At 40.6% G+C, this 18,907-nt stretch overlaps 1 long non-coding RNA gene across 1 annotated transcript in view; it reads left to right on the forward strand.

The window, feature by feature from the left end:
* Positions 1-18,907, forward strand: part of LOC137201682 (uncharacterized) — a 208,086-nt gene that overhangs the window by 38,259 nt on the left and 150,920 nt on the right. Inside the window, exon 3 of the long non-coding RNA XR_010932279.1 lies at positions 13,706-13,812. This is a non-coding gene — a long non-coding RNA (uncharacterized lncRNA). The remainder of the gene's footprint in view (positions 1-13,705; positions 13,813-18,907) is intronic.

The following is an 18,907-nucleotide window of genomic DNA, read 5'->3' on the forward strand; positions in this document are numbered from 1 at the left end:
CAGTGGAGATAAGGTATCAGCCCTTTCATTTTCACAGAAAATAGAAAGGGAGCTTGAGGAAGTCCAATTAAATCCACAGAGCTTGGGAGCAAATACTAGGACCCACATCTGTGCCTAGATCAGAATTCTTTCCATCCTTCTCCATGGTATTTACTTCAATTATCCATAGTACAGAGATAAAGGGCATAATTTTGATCCCTGAATTGACTCACCTGTGTGATAAAAAATTCACCTCCTAGGTGATCTTTGATTACAAATTTTTTTTTTTTTGTCTGTGTTGGGTCTTTGTTGCTGTGCATAGGCTTTCTCTAGTTGCGGCGAGTGGGGGCTACTCTTCGTTGTGGTGCACAGGCTTCTCTTTGTGGTGGCTTCTCTTGTTGCGGAGCACGGGCTCTAGGTGCACAGGCTTCAGTAGTTGTGGCACATGGGCTCAGTAGTTGTGGCTCATGGGATTAGTTCCTCTGCAGCATGTCGGATCTTCCCAGACCAGGGACTGAACCTGTGTCTCCTGCACTGGCAGGTGGATGCTTAACCACTGCGCCACCAGGGAAGCCCCAGCTGCAAATTTTTTAAAGCAAAGTATTGTTTGAATGAAATATGCATCAATATATCAAGACCCCTGACTAAATTCAAACTGGCAAAATACATGTGATAAAAAACTGTTTTCTCATTTGTAAACAAATTCTTTTATAGAAATAATGCAAATAAATGCACTTTTCATTCAGGAAAAATTCACAAATGCTACAGTCTAAACTGGGATCTTTGTAGATGTGACTTCATTTCCAGTATGTGAGAGGTAATCAATAATTATAGAAGGAAACTTCTCTAAGGCAATATTGGGCTTCAGAACCAGGACTGAGTTTTGAAATTTAGAACACCCTCTACCTATCCCTGGAGGCCATTACAAATTCAGGGAATAGTCTCTGGTCTCAAGAATGAACAGGGAGCAGAAAAACACTATTTTATTTGCACAATTTTCTAAAGAGGAATCACGTACAGGGTGGATGGATAATTTTTATTTATTGAATGTACTCAGCATTTCTCATTGGTGTCTCTGAGCGGCAGAATTAAAATCAGTAGAAAGGCATAAAGAGATAGCCTCATCCACCAGAGGGCAGACAGTAGAAGCAAGAAGAACTACAGTCCTGTTCCTGTGGAACAAAAACCACATTCACAGAAAGATAGACAAGATGGAAAGGCAGAGGGCTATGTACCAGATGAAGATAAAACCCAGAAAAACAACTAAATGAAGTGGAGATAGGCAACCTTCCAGAAAAAGAATTCAGAATAATGATAGTGAAGATGATCCAGGACCTTGGAAAAAGAAAGGAGGCAAAGATCGAGAATATGCAAGAAATGTTTAACAAAGACATAGAAGAATTAAAGAACAAATAAACACAGATTAACAATACAATAACTGATATGAAAACTACACTAGAAGGAATCAATAGCAGAATACTGAGGCAGAAGAATGGATAAGTGACCTGGAAGACAGAATGGTGGAATTCACTGCTGTGGAACAGAATAAAGAAAAAAGAATGAAAAGAAATGAAGACAGCCTAGGAGACCTCTGGGACAACATTAAACGCAACAACATTTGCATTATAGGGGTCCCAGAAGGAGAAGAGAGAGAGAAAGGACCAGAGAAAATATTTGAGATTATAGTTGAACACTTCCCTAACGTGGGAAAGGAAATAGCCACCGAAGTCCAGGAAGTGCAGAGAGTCCCATACAGGATAAACCCAAGGAGAAACACGCTGAGACACATAGTAATCAAATTGGCAAAAATTAAAGACAAAGAAAAATTATTGAAAGCAGCAAGGGAAAAATGACAAATAACATACAAGGGAACTCCCATAAGGTTAACAGCTGATTTCTCAGCAGAAACTCTACAAGCCAGAAGGGAGTGGCATGATATACTTAAAGTGATGAAAAGGAAGAACCTACAACCAAGATTACTCTACCCCGCAAGGATCTCATTCAGATTCGACGGAGAAATCAAAAGCTTTACAGACAAGCAAAAGCTAAAAGAATTCAGCACCACCAAACCAGCTCTACAACAAATGCTAAAGGAACTTCTCTAAGTGGGAAACACAAGAGAAGAAGAGGACCTACAAAAACAAACACAAAACAATTAAGAAAATGGTCATAGGAACATACATATCAATAATTACCTTAAACGTGAATGGATTAAATGCTCCAACCAAAAGACACAGGCTTGCTAAATGGATACAAAAACAAGATGCGTATATAGGCTGTCTACGAGAGACCCACTTCAGACTTAGGGACACATACAGACTGAAAGTGAGGGGATGAAAAAAGATATTCCATGCAAATGGAGATCAAAAGAAAGCTGGAGAAGCAATACTCATATCAGATAAAATAGACTTTAAAATAAAGAACATTACAAGAGACAAGGAAGGACACTACATAGTGATCAAGGGATCAATCCAAGAAGAAGATATAGCAATTATAAATATATATGCACCCAACATAGGAGCACCTCAATACATAAGGCAACTGCTAACAGCTATGAAAGAGGAAATCGACAGTAACACAATAATAGTGGGGGACTTTAACACCTCACTTACACCAATGGACAGATCATCCATAATGAAAATTAATAAGGAAACAGAAGCTTTAAATGACACAACAGACCCGATAGATTTAATTGATATTTATAGGACAATCCATCCAAAACCAGCAGATTACACTTTCTTATCAAGTGCACACGGAACATCCTCCAGGATAGATCACATCTTGGGTCACAAATCAGGCCTCAGTAAATTTAAGAAAATTGAAATGAAATCAAGCATCTTTTCTGACCACAATGCTATGAGATTAGAAATGAATTACAGGGAAAAAAATGTAAAAATCACAAACACATGGAGGCTAAACCATATGTTACTAAATAACCAAGAGATCACTGAAGAAATCAAAGAGGAAATGAAAAAATACCTAGAGACAAATGACAATGGAAACATGATGATCCAAAACCTATGGGATGCAGCAAAAGCAGTTCTAAGAGGGAAGTTTATAGCTATACAAGCCTACCTCAAGAAACAAGAAAAATCTCAAATAAACAATCTAACCTTACACCTAAAGTAACTAGAGAAAGAAGAACAAACAAAACCCAAAGTTAGCAGAAGGAAAGAAATCATAAAGACCAGAGCAGAAATAAATGAAATAGAAACAAAGAAAGCAATAGCAAAGATCAATAAAACTGAAAGCTGGTTCTTTGAGAAGATAAGCAAAATTGATAAACCATTAGCCAGACTCATCAAGAAAAAAAGGGGGAGGACTCAAATCAATAAAATTAGAAATGAAAAAGGTGAAGTTACAACAGACACCGCAGAAATACAAAGCATCCTAAGAGACTACTACAGGCAAATCTATGCCAATAAAATGGACAACCTGGAAGAAATGGAAAATTCTTAGAAATGTATAACCTTCCACGACTGAACCAGGAAGAAATAGAAAATATGAACAGACCAATCACAAATAATGAAGTTGAAACTGTGATTAAAAATCTCCCAAGAAACAAAAGTCCAGGACCAGATGGCTTCACAGGTGAATTCTATCAAACATTTAGAGAAGAGCTAACACCCATCCTTCTCAAACTCTTCCAAAAAACTGCAGAAGAAGGAACACTCCCAAACTCATTCTACAGGGCCACCATCACACTGATACCAAAACCAGACAAAGATACTACAAAAAAAGAAAATTACAGACCAATAACACGGATGAATATAGATGTAAAAATCCTCAACAAAATGCTAGCAAACAAAATTTAACAACACATTAAAAGGATCATACATCATGATCAAATGGGATTTATCCCAGGGATGCAAGGATTCTTCAATATATGCAAATCAATCAATATGATACACCATATTAACAAACTGAAGAATAAAAACCATATGATCACCTCAATAGATGCAGAAATAGCTTTTGACAAAATTCAACACCCATTTATGATAAAAACTCTCCAGAAAGTGGGCATAGAGGGAACCTACCTCAACATAATAAAGGCCATATACGACAAACCCACAGCAAACATCATTCTCAATGGTGAAAAACTGAAAGCATTTTCTCTAAGATCAGGAACAAGACAAGGATGTCCACTCTCACCACTATTATTCAACAGTTTTGGAAGTCCTAGCCATGGCAATCAGAGAAGAAAAAGAAATAAAAGGAATACAAATTGGAAAAGAAGAAGTAAAACTGTCACTGTTTGCAGGTGACATGATACTATACATAGAGAATCCTAAAGATGCCACCAGAAAACTACTAGAGCTCATCAATGAATTTGGTAAAGTTGCAGGATACAAAATTAATGCACAGAAATCTCTTGCATTCCTATACACTAATGATGAAAAATCTGAAAGAGAAATTAAGGAAACTCTCCCATTTACCATGGCAACAGAAAGAATAAAATACCTAGGAATAAACCTACTTAGGGAGACAAAAGACCTGTATACAGAAATCTATAAGACACTGATGAAAGAAATTAAAGGTGATACCAACAGATGGAGAGATATACCTTGTTCTTGGATTGGAAGAATCAATATTGTGAAAATGACTATACTACCCAAAGCAATCTACAGATTCAATGCAATCCCTATCAAATTACCAATGGCATTTTTTACGGAACTGGAACAAAAAATCTTAAAATTTGTATGGAGACACAAAAGACCCCGAATAACCAAAGCAATCTGGAGGGAAAAAAATGGAGCTGGAGGAATCAGACTCCCTGACTTCAGACTATACTACAAAGCTACAGTAATCAAGACAATATTGTGTTGGCACAAAAACAGAAACATAGATCAATAGAACAAGATAGAAAGCCCAGGGATAAACCCACGTACCTATGGTCAACTAATCTATGACAAATGAGGCAAGGGTATACAATGGAGAAAAGACAGTCTCTTCAATAAGTGGTGCTGGGAAAACTGGACAACTACATGTAAAAGAATGAAATTAGAACACTCCCTGACACCATACACAAAAATAAACTCAAGATGGATTAGAGACTTAAATGTAAGACCGGACACTATAAAACTGTTAGAGGAAAACATAGGCAGAACATTCTATGACCACAGCAAGATCTATTTTGACCCACCTCCTAGAGAAATGGAAATAAAAACAAAAATAAACGAATGGGACCTAATGAAACTTCAAAGCTTTTGCACAGCAAAGGAAACCATAAACAAGTCGAAAAGACAACCCTCAGAGTGTGAGAAAATATTTGCAGATGAATCAACGGACAAAGGATTAATCTCCAAAATATATAAACTGCTCATGCAGCTCAATATTAAAAAAACAAACAATCCAATCCAAAAATGGGCAGAAGACCTAAATAGACATTTCTCCAAAGAAGACATACAGATGTCCAAGAAGCACATGGAAAGCTGCTCAACATCACTAATTATTAGAGAAATGCAACTCAAAAGTACAATGAGGTACCACCTCATACCAGTTAGAGTGGGCATCATCAGAAAATCTACAAACAAGAAGTGCTGGAGAGGGTGTGGAGAAAAGGGAACCCTCTTACACTGTTGGTGGGAATGTAAATTGATACAGCCACTACGTAGAACCGTATGGAGGTTCCTGAAAAAACTAAAAATAGAATTACCATATGATCCAGAAATCCCACTACTGGGCATATACCCAGAGAAAACCATAATTGAAAAAGACACATGCACCCCAATGTTCATTGCAGGACTGTTTACAATAGCATGGTCATGGAAGCAACCTAAATGCCCTTTGACAGACGAATGGATAAAGAAGAAGTGGTACATATATACAATGGTATATTACTCAGCCATAAAAAGGAACGAAATTGGGTCATTTGTTGAGACGTGGATGGATCTAGAGACTGTCATGCAGAGTGAAGTAAGTCAGAAAGGGAAAAAAAAATATCATATATTAACACATATATGTGGAACCTAGAAAAGTGGTACAGATGAACCGGTTTGCAGGGCAGAAATAGAGACATAGATGTAGAGAACAAACTTATGGACACCAAGGGGGGAAAGCGGCGGGGTGTGTGTGGTGGTGGTGTGATGAATTGGGAGATTGGGATTGACATGTATATACTGATGTGTATAAAATGCATGACCTATAAGAACCTGCTGCATAAAAAAATAAGTAAAATAAAATTAAAACTTTACAAAAAATAAAATAGGAAAAAAGAAAGGCATAAAGTTGCAAGATGGGAATGAAAAATGAGATTACGAGTAATGCTTGTAAAAATGCAAAGATATCTGTGTGAGAGGCAGTGGAGGAAGTGTGACCCAGACTCTCTCAAGCTCCCCTCTGTTCTTGTGTGACAGCACTGATGCCACGGCCCTCTTGAGAAAGCCCTTTCTAAAGTGTGGAGAAGTATATGGCATGTGGAGCTTGAGACAGTGACAGAGAACATGCAATTTTTGGAGAAATGACCGTTCAGTCAAAGTTGAGATTTTCGTCACTGCCCTAAATACCTAGGACTTTAAAATAATGTGACTGTGGGACTTCCCTGGAGGTCCAGTGGTTAAGTAATGGATGTTCTATCCATTACTGGAAGTAGATTTTTGAAGTATTCTACTTTTATTGTATTCTTGTCTATTTCTCCCTCAGTTCTGTCAATATTTGCTTCATATATTTAGGTGTTCTGACGTTGGGTGTGTGTGTGTGTGTGTGTGTGTGTGTGTGTGTGTGTGTGTGTGTATACATATATATATATAATTGTTATGTCTTCCTGTTGAATTGGCCATTTATCATTATGTAATGTCCTTCTTTGCCTTTTGTGACAGTTTTGGACTTAAAGTCTATTTTGTCTGATATAAGTATAGCCACATTTGCTCTGTTTTGGTTATCATTTGCATGGAATATCTTCTTTCATCCCCTCACTTTCAGTGTATGTGTATCAAACCTAAAGTGAGTTTCTTACAAATAGCATATAGTTGCTTTTTTTTTTTATACATTCAGCCACTGTACGTCTTTTGATTGGGGAATTTAAGCCATTTACACTTAAAGTAATTACTGATTGGGAGGGATTTATTAATGCCATTTTATCTGTTTCCTGTTAGTCTTATAGGTCTTTTGTCCTGCATTTCTTTCCTTGGCATCTTCCTTCGTGTTTTACTGATTTTTGTGTGTATGTGTGTTGATATCTGTCTTTTGCACAGTTCAGATAGGAGAGTTAAATGGGGTTTGGTGAGAATCATCATATCTGCATTTTTCAAGCCCTTCATGGCGGGACTAACTTCTGCAATCTCTCCAGAAATGTAGTATTTCTTTTGGTTTACTGTTTTCCTATGTGGAGGCAGTTCTAATGTGTTCCACTGGCCTTTCCAACCATAATAATCCTCAATCTATAGGAGAGCGAGCCAATGTGGAAATTGTGCCAGCTGCTAAGTATGTCTATTCCAATTATGCATTCTGGAACTGGGTCAATAACCACAGGGTGGGTTTGGGAACACACTGGACCCACTGTGAATTAGACTTGAGCTAAAACTCCATTGATCACCCGGCCTTCATAAGTCCCTACTCTGACTTGTGGGCCATAGTGATGTTTTGGGTCTCCTGGAATCAGTGTCAGCTCAGAGCCAGTATCCAGTAGTTCCCCCAAAGTTTGATCATTTCCTTATCCCCAGTGTACAAGTACTCTGGTAAAAGGCAGTAGGTACCTTTTGGGGGGGCCTAGGAGGAAAATTAACAGTATATTTCTGTAGTGTACTGGGGTCCTTTCTCAAGGGAACCTGCCCCGCACCAACTTCATCCAAGTGGTTCTGGGTCTGTAAGGTGGCTCAAGCCTGGAAATGGTTCAGATGGCTGTGACTCTCTGTTTTTATGATTCAGATTAAACTTGTGTCCACTTGACCTAGAACTTTTCTGCCGATACACATTAAGTACGAATTTAGCATCTTATGTCTGGGAACACCATGATCAACTAGCCAGTGCCATAGGTCTGCATGAGTCAGGCTATCCTGATTGCTACTTTGACTCTGCTGTCCATTGTGGTAAGAAGGCTCCCCCTGCCTTTGGTGGTTGAGTGCTGTCGCTTGGCCTCTGTCACCCTGGGATCCAATCACTCCCATTGCATTTAAGTTTCCTGATTCAGTGACTGCAGTTCCCAGTGTAAGGTCTGGCCTACACAGAAGAGTGATCACAGAGTTCTTCAAGGACGCTGGGGCTCCATCACTACCTTATTTCTCATAGTATTGGTGAAAGGTATGTCTTCCGGGCCCTTCTAGTGTGGGTGAGTAGGTCTTAAATGACAAATCCACACTAACATTCCAACCTTTCTCTCTAAGCCTTTGAATCCCTTCCTATACTTTAAACCAAGGCAGGTTGGGATTTTCCAGTTTGCTCACTGTGGGCCACTCTTTGGTCCATGTTTCAGCCAACCAACTGAACAAACTGTTAGAACCCTTTCTAACTTCCTGAGCTGTAATATTTAATGTATAATCTTGATTTAGTGAAACCATATTAATAAATTCTGCCTGATCCAACTTTGTATTTCTTCTACCTTTATCTCATATTCCTAATACTCATGCCCATACATGTTCCCTGTTTTCCTGACTGTATAAATTAGAAAACTCATGTAGTTCTTCTAGAGTGTAGTCCATTACCTCCCCTTTAGGAGTCTACTAGGACTTGAGTCCAGTTACAGGTCTAGAGGCGAAGAGGGGTGTAGGAGTGGGTCCTGAGGATACTCAGCATTGTCTTGCTTGGCAGCTGCCTCAGGGAAAGGCCTTAACAGTTTCCTCAGGCAATGCAGGGTGAATCCCCTCAGACTGAGATGGAAAGGTCTGGAGAGGCTAGTTCCACTGGGGGGTGGGGAGACCTCTTCCACTGACAAAGATTCATCAGAATTTAGAGGCTCCATGTCTCCAGCTCCCTCAGGGTCTTCCCAGATGACCCCATCCCAGCTTCCAGGATCAATGCCCAGACATTAACAAATTGCATCGTAATTCATTCCCAGGATGATTCTGCATTGATTTTCAAATTGTCAGCCCTGCAGCTCCAGGAAACAAGAATCTCCCTCAGGACACACAAAGAAACTCTTAGGTTGTTTATGTGGTGCTTGAACTGGGAATTCAGACCCCTGAGTTCATCCTTTTCTTACACTACTTTGCCCAGCAACATTAGAAGCAACCAATGTCATTGTATTCATTCGTTTTAAAAAAATGAAAGTATCCTATGTAGTGCACAGAGTTACCTAGCTTCTTGATTCTTATAAGTGAGTGCCCAGTGAAGATGGTTTGCATATGTCTATTGCCAGATCATGCCGTGGACTTTCAGCCCTCTCTTTACTACCAGAAAGACTCATTAGCAACTTTAAATCTAATCACATTAGACAGCCAATTCCATAAACTCTGGAGCCAATTCAGAAAACTCATTCTTAATATTCTGTTCTTCTAGAACCACACTCAGTACCAAAACCTGTATTAGTCAGGGTTCTCCAGAGAAAAAGAACCATTAAGATATACATGTGAAGATTTATTATGAAGAATTGGCTCACACAAGTAGGAAGCCTGAGAAGTCCCATGACCTACTGTTTGCAAGTTGGAGACCCAGGACCAGTGGTATAATTCCAGTCCAAGTCTGAAGGCCGGATACCCAGGGGAGCAATGATGTAAGTCTCAGTCCAAGGGCAGGAGAGCAATGTCCCAGATCAGCAGGCAGGTAGGGAGGTTATGAATCATCCCTTCTTCTACTTTTTGTTCTATTCAGGCCCTCAGTAGATTGAATGATGTCCACCCCCATCGTGGGGGGACAATCTACTGAGTCTACTGATTCAAATACTAATCTCATCTGGAAACATCCTCATCGACATCCATAGAATAATGTTTAATCTGGGCACCCCATGGCCCAGTCAAGCTGACATATAAAATTAACCATCACAGTTTCTTTCCATCTTATATAGTGTTTATCTGTATGAAGCTCTAACTCATTTATAGTTCAATTATGAGTACCAAGCAAGAGGAAACTTGTTAACTGTGTATCTGGAGAAATTCCAAATTCCATGAAGACTTGTTACAATGAATCAAGGGACTTTTTGTTCTCATAAATGAGATTTCTACTTCTCCATCTCTTCTAGTCCCCAAATTGGAAGAATTTAAGGTCTGGCATCAAGGTGATTGGTATTAATGCATAAACATTTTTTTAGAGTAAAACAAATAGGAAAGACTAAATGCTTTTTATTTTTCTAAGAGTGAGAAATAGAATATTAAATAATATATACTTGAGAGTAGTTTGGGGAATATAGAAGATATCCAATGAGTATTTGCTGATTGAAGAGGAGGAAAAAATAGCAGGTGACTGATTTATATTGACTATCATCATGTCTCAGGGTTTTTGCCACATTCATTATATATGTTGATGTACAAAGTCCTGTGAAGTATATGTTCTTACTCTATTTTGCAGATGTAGAAACTAAGTCTCAAGGAGATTAAATAGTATGTCAAAGGCTGCCCAGCTACTGCCTGATGGATACTTAGTTCAAATCCAATTTTTTTTTTCTTTTTTTTGCCATACGCGGGCCTCTCACTGTTGTGGCCTCTCCCGTTGCGGAGCACAGGCTCCGGACGCGCAGGCTCAGCGGCTCCGCGGTATGTGGGATCTTCCCGGACCGGGGCACGAACCCGTGTCCCCTGAATCAGCAGGCGGACTCTCAACCATTGAGCCACCAGGGAAGCCCTCAAATCCAATTTTGTTTGATCACAAAGCCTATGTATTTTCTACCCTACCAGCATCTCCAATGTATAGCAAAGAATACCAGTGCTGAGAAGTATTCTCTGAGCAAAGGACTGAGTGACCACATGAATTTAGAAAACACTGAATAGCAAATCCATTTCTTAGCAATTCCCAATATATATAATAAAGCTTCTGAGAAGTCCTGAAGACATTGAACTAAATTGTTTGTTAAATCCAGCATTTGACTACGGAGGCTTCTTCCCTAATAATTCTTTGGCGAATCCATACTCCAGTGAGCCAGACTGAGTGTCAGAACTCCTGGAAGCTTTACCAGCTAAATAGGTGTTTCTCTGTTTGAAAATTGCATCACCTCTCTGGGCCTAGATTTCCTCATTTATAAAATAAAAATTTGGTTAGATGTTCCTTAATGTCCTTTTAAGTATAAACATTTGATGACTTAGATTCATTTTTTAAAAAATAAAACAGTGATAAACATTTACTTGTTGCTTTACATATATTATCTTACTTAATCCTCATAAAAACCTTGAGGTCGTAACTGAAATACCCATTTTACAGTCGGGATAACTGAGACTCAGTGAGGCAGCATATCTTGCCCCACAGGTTAGAACTCTGGCATTCTGGTGTTGATTTCCTATATTGCCTTCAAAGCTTTCCCTTTTAAAACACTTGCACTGTGGGCTATGAGCTTTTCTCTGGCTTCATCCAAAACCTTTGTATTATTCCGTTTTCTCTTTTCTTTATCCAAATCCTTATCCATTTTTGAAGATCCAGGTTATACCTCCTCAGTAAAACATGGTCCTATCACCCCAACCTATCAAGATTTCTTCCTTTTCTGGACCCTTATTTTACTTTCAATTAAGATAGAAACTAATTGTGTGCTGACCTATGACATCTTTCATAGTATTGTCTCAAGTTGCTATTAAAATATTTGTTTAATTTTACTTGTTCACATCTAATGTCTCCAACTAGATTTTTAAACATCGGATTCACTTCTGTATGAACAAAACCCATCATGCCTTGTGTAGATCACCAACAGGGTTTTAGAAATCTCCACTCAACTCCCTACAGACACGTCAAATTCATTATGTACAAACATGTTTACATCCTTTCCACCATCCCAGTCCCCCATCCTCCTGTATGTCTTTCTTTAGTCGAGTGGCATTAACAGTCACTTTGCTGCTTGAATCAGAAACCTGGTAATGATCTTGGACACGTTTTCCTTTGTCACCACCACATCCAATCAATACAGCTTAAATGTGCGGGCTTCCGTGTTGGACTCTATGAATCCTGGTTCTAATTGTGGGGAAGATGGGTAAGTACCTTGGCTTCTCTCTGTTTCAGTTTCCTAACGTACAAAATAAAGACAGTAATAATTCCCAGATCATAGAGTTACTGTGAGAGCTACCTGAGATAATTAAATGCCCAGTGGAAATCCAATAAATGGTTTCTTCCTATCATTATGCCTTTGAATGTCCTATGTTCTTCCCCTTCCCATCCCCATCCTGCTATCCTAACCTCAGACCTCATTATCTCTTACCAATATTCACTTACACACAGTCACCATCCTGAGCTAACTTCTTTCTAGCCCCTACCAATGTATCCTCTACAATTTTTGACTGAGTGTTCTTTTTGAAACACCAATCTGTCGTACTATTCTGCCCTTGAATCTTGTGCTCCAGTCAAACAACTGCTCCTGTCAAAAGTCCAAACAGGGCTTCCCTGGTGGCACAGTGGTTGAGAGTCCACCTGCCGATGCAGGGGACACGGGTTCATGCCCCGGTCCGGGAAGATCCCACATGCCGCGGAGCGGCTGGGCCCGTGAGCCATGGCCGCTGAGCCTGCGCATCCGGAGCCTGTGCTCCGCAACAGGAGAGGCCACAGCAGTGAGAAGCCCGCGTACTGCAGGAAAAAAAAAAAAAAAAAAAAAAGTCCAAACAACTTGCAGTTTGCAGAATAAGCTGTTCCGTTTCACACTTTGCCATGGTGCTTATGCGTCATCCTAACGTTACCTGAAATGCTTCCGCCTCTGCCCTTTGTTTGTCTAACAGATATCTGTGCCTCTTTAGACTAAAAATGTCCACAGCAACATTTGGGGTCCCAAGTAAATTTCTGGAATTTTGCTATTTCTCACAAAGAGATGGAGCTGTTTTCCCTTCTTTAAATCTAAACAGGACTCTCTGACTGCCTCAGCAAATAGAACGCAGTAGAAGTGATGCTGCATAGCCCCTGGCTAGGTCACAAAAGACAATATTGTTTCTGCCTGGCTTTATATCTTTGCGGGGATACTTGCCCTGGGGTACCAGCCATCAAGCTTCAAAGAAGCCCAGAGTAGCCCATATAGAGAGACAACATAAAGCCCACATGGAGAAGCACAGTAGCGTCAGCTACTGACTGGAACCCTCCTTCTGTACATGTAAGTATATGTATATGTATATGTAAGTACATATGTGGAGATGTAGATCTCCACAAAAATCTCTGTCTTCATGGACCACATCTCTATTATCTTGTGGCCACATGTAGGAAATAAAGATCCTGTAGTAAAAGAGATATCGTCGATGAAGCAAGAAGAGAGGAGAGTATCCTTTTAGCTAGACGAACTCATTAATGTGAAAAATCATTTACGATGTAGCATGGATCAGCAGAGAAAGCTGGAAGGAGAGAAGCCCTTGGATTTTTTCCACCTGCTCATCTAGCCAGTGAACTTCATGGACAGTTATGCAGTCAAGCTTTCTGGTAATTTAAGCCTTCTCTTGTGAGCTGCATATGGTGATCTGGGCCGGCCGTCTGGGATGTGACTCCTGCTTCGAGAGTAACGATAAAGTTTCCAGCACTCACTGTCATTGTGAGAGGCAGACTGTTGTCGAAGTGTTATTATTAATGAGAATTACTACTGGACAGCTTGAACTAGAGGATAATTTATTCTCCGTGAACTTCCAATTGCAGTAAAATGGTTCATTCACTGCCACACTTGTCCATCTTGTTTGTTCCTGTCTTTCAGGCGTGGTTGGCTGCAAAGAAGTAAGGCAGAACTGTACAAGCTGCATGAAGACAGAAGTCTGCACTTACGGAGATACCGTAGAAGCTGGTCAGGAAGGTTTCACTCATGTAAGAGAGGCGTGGGAATGTGGTAAGAAGCATGGGGTCTGCTCTAGGGGGTCCTAATGAATTCATGGGAATCCAGGCACCTATGCTGTGCAGTGTATCACACGAAAATGGGAAATCAGTGTCTCCAGATGGCCTCTCACTGCTCTGGCTTCTGAAGCTCGCACTTCCTCTCTGGCATTTCTGACAGAGAGCTCTTTCTCTTATTTTAAAATTTAGCATATTCTCTCGACTTGCCTTCTCGTTTTGCTTCCAGAGATTGCTTTGGGAAAATGAAAACTGACATGATGACGACATGTGTGCTTTCTTGGTAGTTTCTTCAATGTTATGGTGACTTCCCCCTGATTTTTGCCAAATTTCCGCCGCCCGTTGATTCCATTTTTCTCCTTCTTATATCCCTGGTACCAGTGTTACCTTGCTCTTTGCGTAAATGTCATTAAATGTGCTCCTGACTTGCTGCTACCATGGTAATAGACACTTGTCATAGGCTCTTGACTCATTACTGTATTTATATGAGACTTGGTCACTTGTGGTTTAGCAAACTGAAGCAACAACCTGATTCCCAGCCAGTAAATGGATTCAAACCTGTCTAAGATGGGTGATAGATTAAGGTTTGGGTGCTATTATTATTTAGTAATTAGGAAAGTCTCTGAGTAGATTAGTGACAATGTATCACTTGGGGAAAAGATCTTGGCTGTCAAATAGCAACCATTCTACTGTAGACAACCTCAGTGGGACACAGAGCCAGAGAGAGAGAGCGCTGAGAGACAGAGAGACAGAGATAGGCAGAGAGAGACGGAGAGGCTGGGTCTTGACATCACGATCCCTGATTATCTTTGACACTTCCACTAAGCTCACTGGAGAGCAGGGCTGGAGGCATCCCAGGAATGTCTGTGGAGAGGCTAAGGAAGTGGAGAGACTAGTTGATCTAAGGCTCCATCTTGATCTAATGATGACTGTCATTTGAGGAACAGACAGCTTACCTTGTGATTTAAGGAACACCCTACAAGGATCCCTACAACAGTTTTTTTTGTTTGTTTGTTTGTTTTGCGGTACGCGGGCCTCTCACTGTTGCGGCCTCTCCCGTTGCGGAGCACAGGCTCCGGACGCGCAGGCTCAGCGGCCATGGCTCACGGGCCCAGCCGCTCCGCGGCATGTGGGATCTTCCCGGACCGGGGCACGAACCCGCGTCCCCTGCATCGGCAGGCGAACTCTCAACCACCGCGCCACCAGGGAAGCCCTCCTACAACAGTTTTGAGATAGAAGTACCCACTCACTACCATAGAGTCTGAACTTCTGCCCTTAGAGTCATGCCTTTGGGTGTAAGCAGGAGAACAGTAATTATTCACAAAACGGGAGGGAGGGGGCACTACCTAGGGGTGTTAAAAGTACCTGTTGTTTCCATCCAGCAACGACTGATGGAAGAAGTCACGGTCTTTTGTGTTGGGACAGAAAGAGACTGAAATCCCTTGGGCTAAGGCATTGTCTTTCATGGAATTGCCCCGAGAATACATAAAAATCTATTGTAGACAACAGCTTTACTGAGAGGCAGCTATGCCCTGGAATCTGTAGTCAGGATCCCTAGGTCCAAACTTTTACTCTGTCCATGCTGCATGTATAACCTTTGGAAAATTATTTATTTTTATTTTTTGGCCACACCGCATGGCATGTGGGATCTTAGTTCCCCGACCAGGGATCGAACCCGTGCCCCCCGGCACTGGAAGCACAGAGTCTCAACCACTGGACCACCAGGGAAGTCCCTGGAAAGTTATTAACTCCTTTGTGCTTCATGTTTCGTATCTGTAAAATGGGGTCTACAATTGTACTTATAGAGTTACTGTGATGATTAATGGGTTAATATTAAATAAAAACACTTAGAACAGTGTCTTGTACTCAGCAAGTACTACAGGAGTCTTCACAAATCTTAATCACATTTTGGGGGGTGAATTTGTTTTTCTTAACCCGTTCTTTCCTAAGCAGTTTGGAATTGACTATAGCACATCTGAGGGCATTTTGTTGAAAGGGGAAGGAAAGGATGCTTTTGAGCCCAAGACCCTCTTTCCCGACCCCAGTGCGGTCAGTCTGGGCAGATCTTTTCAGTAGGGTGCTTCTGGCAGCCTAAAGTCCACATGAGGGTAGTGCCTGGCTCCACAGAGAAAGCTGAGGGCAGGGAAAGAGATGTTAGAAACATGCTGTTTTGGGTAACCATTAGAATCATGCTGTTTTGGGTAACCATTAGAAACATGCTGTTTTGGGTAACCATTTTGTCAGAGTCTCTGACCCCAGTGTGGTCTTTCTTTTCATTCTTGTTCCCTTTTGGATTATTTAGAGAGTGTTTCACCTGAGTGGCTGGGGATGAGCCAGTGTTGGTGACATTATGAGTGTCATTTGTAGAAGGGGCTGGCTCTTTAGAGACAGAGGGACCGAGGTTCTAGTCCTGTGACATCCAGTATCTCTGTGACTCTTGATAATGTCTCAGAGCTGCAATGTCTCATGTACAAAATGGGCATGCCAAAATGTGCCTACTTCCCAGGATTGGTGCCAACCAAATGTGACGATACATGTGACAGCAACTTGTAAACTGTATAGGGTTGTTATTATGAGTGGGTCCTTTCATTTCCCTGTTCTCTACAAGCAGACCTGAATGTTAGCAGCACCTGTGTGCTGTCATCACTTGGCTGTTGATTTCATTTAAGAACCTTACCCATAAGCCTGTGACCGGTAATTGTATGTCAGCTTCTCTAGCAGTGGCGATGGGCTGTGCCCACCGCCGGACTGGTTCACGGTCCTAATGCTGAAGCTCTTTTCTCATCCAACAAGGGATCCTGACAGTTTTCAGAAGGGGTGGTTCTCCCTCCTTCAATCTGTAAATCACATAATATTAGTGGGAAACTTTTTGGAATCATGAGCTGTATTTTGGTGATACTGTTACTCTGATAGTCGACAAAACACTTTCAGAAACCAAGAGAATTAGAGGTTGGCCAGAGTGGAATGAATGCTATGGAATGAATGATATATATCAAGATTACCTGAAGAACATATGAGAGAGAAGGGATTAAACCGAGTAAAGAGATGAGGGGTAATATCCCAGAAGCTTGAAGAAATTTACCAACTCCCAGGAGCAGATTTCTGAGTGTTATTAAAAAAAGTCCCACTGATGGAAACATTTTCACTAGCAAATTTACATAATAAGAATATGGTTTTCTTAATTTTGTATACAGGCTCAATGCAGTGACTTTTGGCTGCATTGGACTGAAGCGTTACAAGAAAAAAAGAAAGAGGAAAGAGATGTGGACGTCAGTTATGGATAGACTCAGCTGGGGTTAGATCTGTGCTCTGCAGGTCACAGAAAACATTTTCAAGTACCTTGCCTTTCAGGTCTCCCTCGTGGACAGAAATAGAGCACCGAAGATGCTTCTTAGGGAAGACTCCATTTTCCCAATCTTTTACAACTGAAAAATGGAGCAAATGAGTAGCTGGGTACAGACCCTTGACACCAAGTGACTGGGAGTCAATGCAACACTGCAGGGACACAGAACTTTGCCAGCCAATGAGCACATTACGGGAGAAATACAGTACAGAACCCAGCAGTCTCCTACAGACAACGCATCTCTTTAAGTTAATTGGTGTTACAGAGAGGCTGAAATGCTCCGCTTATTTACAAAACTACAGATTTATGTAAAGCAAAACCAATTACACTTAATGCCTAAACTATTCCAGGTGCTCAGCGATAATGTTGCTAAGCACTAGACAAGAAACTAGTGCATGAATGCATCCTGTTTCCAATGGAAGCGTGTGTAGTTCCCGCAATTTAGCTAATCATGAGTGTCAGCCCCGATGTGAGAATTCTAAGCTCTTTTGGTGTTCGCTTAGGGTCATCTTTATAATTCTGTAGCTCTCTTTTCATCTCTAAGGATGAGTGAAAGCATAATGAGCACCTTTTTCTATTATGATGTAGAAATTAAGGAGAGGAAGGCAAATTTGGGGCGGTGGGGAGGGGGAACAACAAAATAAGGCAAACCCTTTTCCTAATGGTGAGAGGGGCCGTTAGAGCTTCTGACTTGTACTGAGACGAGATGTTTAAAGGTTTCTTGATCTTTGGGGTGTTCATTAAACCCAAATTGCACACTTGGCATTTAACGTTTTGCAGCAAAGAAAGATTCTAAGGAAGATCAAGGACCGGCCTCAGTGTTTCGTCAGAGAACAAATGCTGAAAAAAGAAGGATTTGAAAAAGTTACAGGGCGAGAATTTTTGTCTGTAAGAGTTTGTCTTTTCATTTGTCCTCAGAACAAACAAAAAATAGTTTGAGTAAGAGAAACACCTGGTGCTTTACAGCTGTTCTTTTGCAATTAAAAATGCATATCACACCTAATCAAGATGTGTAAATCTTTTATTCTACAGATCTAAAATATTTTAGGTCACAAGGGAGGTGCTTAACTGCAGAATCATTTGCAATCAACTGATAAACACCCCTCTCCTATCCAGCTTGAACTGTCCCTTGAAGCAGTGGTGCTCAGATTTCAGGGAGCGTAAGAAGACTTGGGAAGGTTTGTTAGAACTGCCGATTCCTGGAAAAAGGTTTGGGTTAAAGCAGTCTATGGTAGGGGCCAGAAAGAGGTGCCTGAAGCAGGGGGTCCTTAACAAAACTTTGACAAGCACTGCTACAAAGATTTGGGACACTAGTTGTATTTGCCTTTTTTTTTGTTTTGTTTAAATGAGTTTTTTTCACATTTCTTTGCTTATACGGGAAAAATCTCTTTTAGAAGATAATTTTCTGAGTGCGTCTGAACTGGTAGCAGTGGAGACTAAAAGACGTCCTTTGGACTAGGGAATCTCTTTAAGCATTCCTGATTGATTTGATCACTTGCCCTTCCCCCAACACTCATTTAACCTTCCTTAATTTTCTTCTTTCCTTCAATCGCAATAATTCCATCATTTCCATTTATTTTACAGTTTCTTCAGTATGCGAATATTCTCTTTTTGTTAAGGACCTCTATTTTAGTAGTGTTGCTCTTTGATTCAGAGAATATTTCCTTAATTCATAACTTGATGGTGTAATAGCAAGATGAAGTATAGTGAAATTTTGTATAGGTTTAT

The sequence above is a fragment of the Pseudorca crassidens genome, chromosome 11 (genome assembly GCF_039906515.1).
Source record: "Pseudorca crassidens isolate mPseCra1 chromosome 11, mPseCra1.hap1, whole genome shotgun sequence".
Classification (NCBI taxonomy): Eukaryota; Metazoa; Chordata; class Mammalia; order Artiodactyla; family Delphinidae; genus Pseudorca; species Pseudorca crassidens.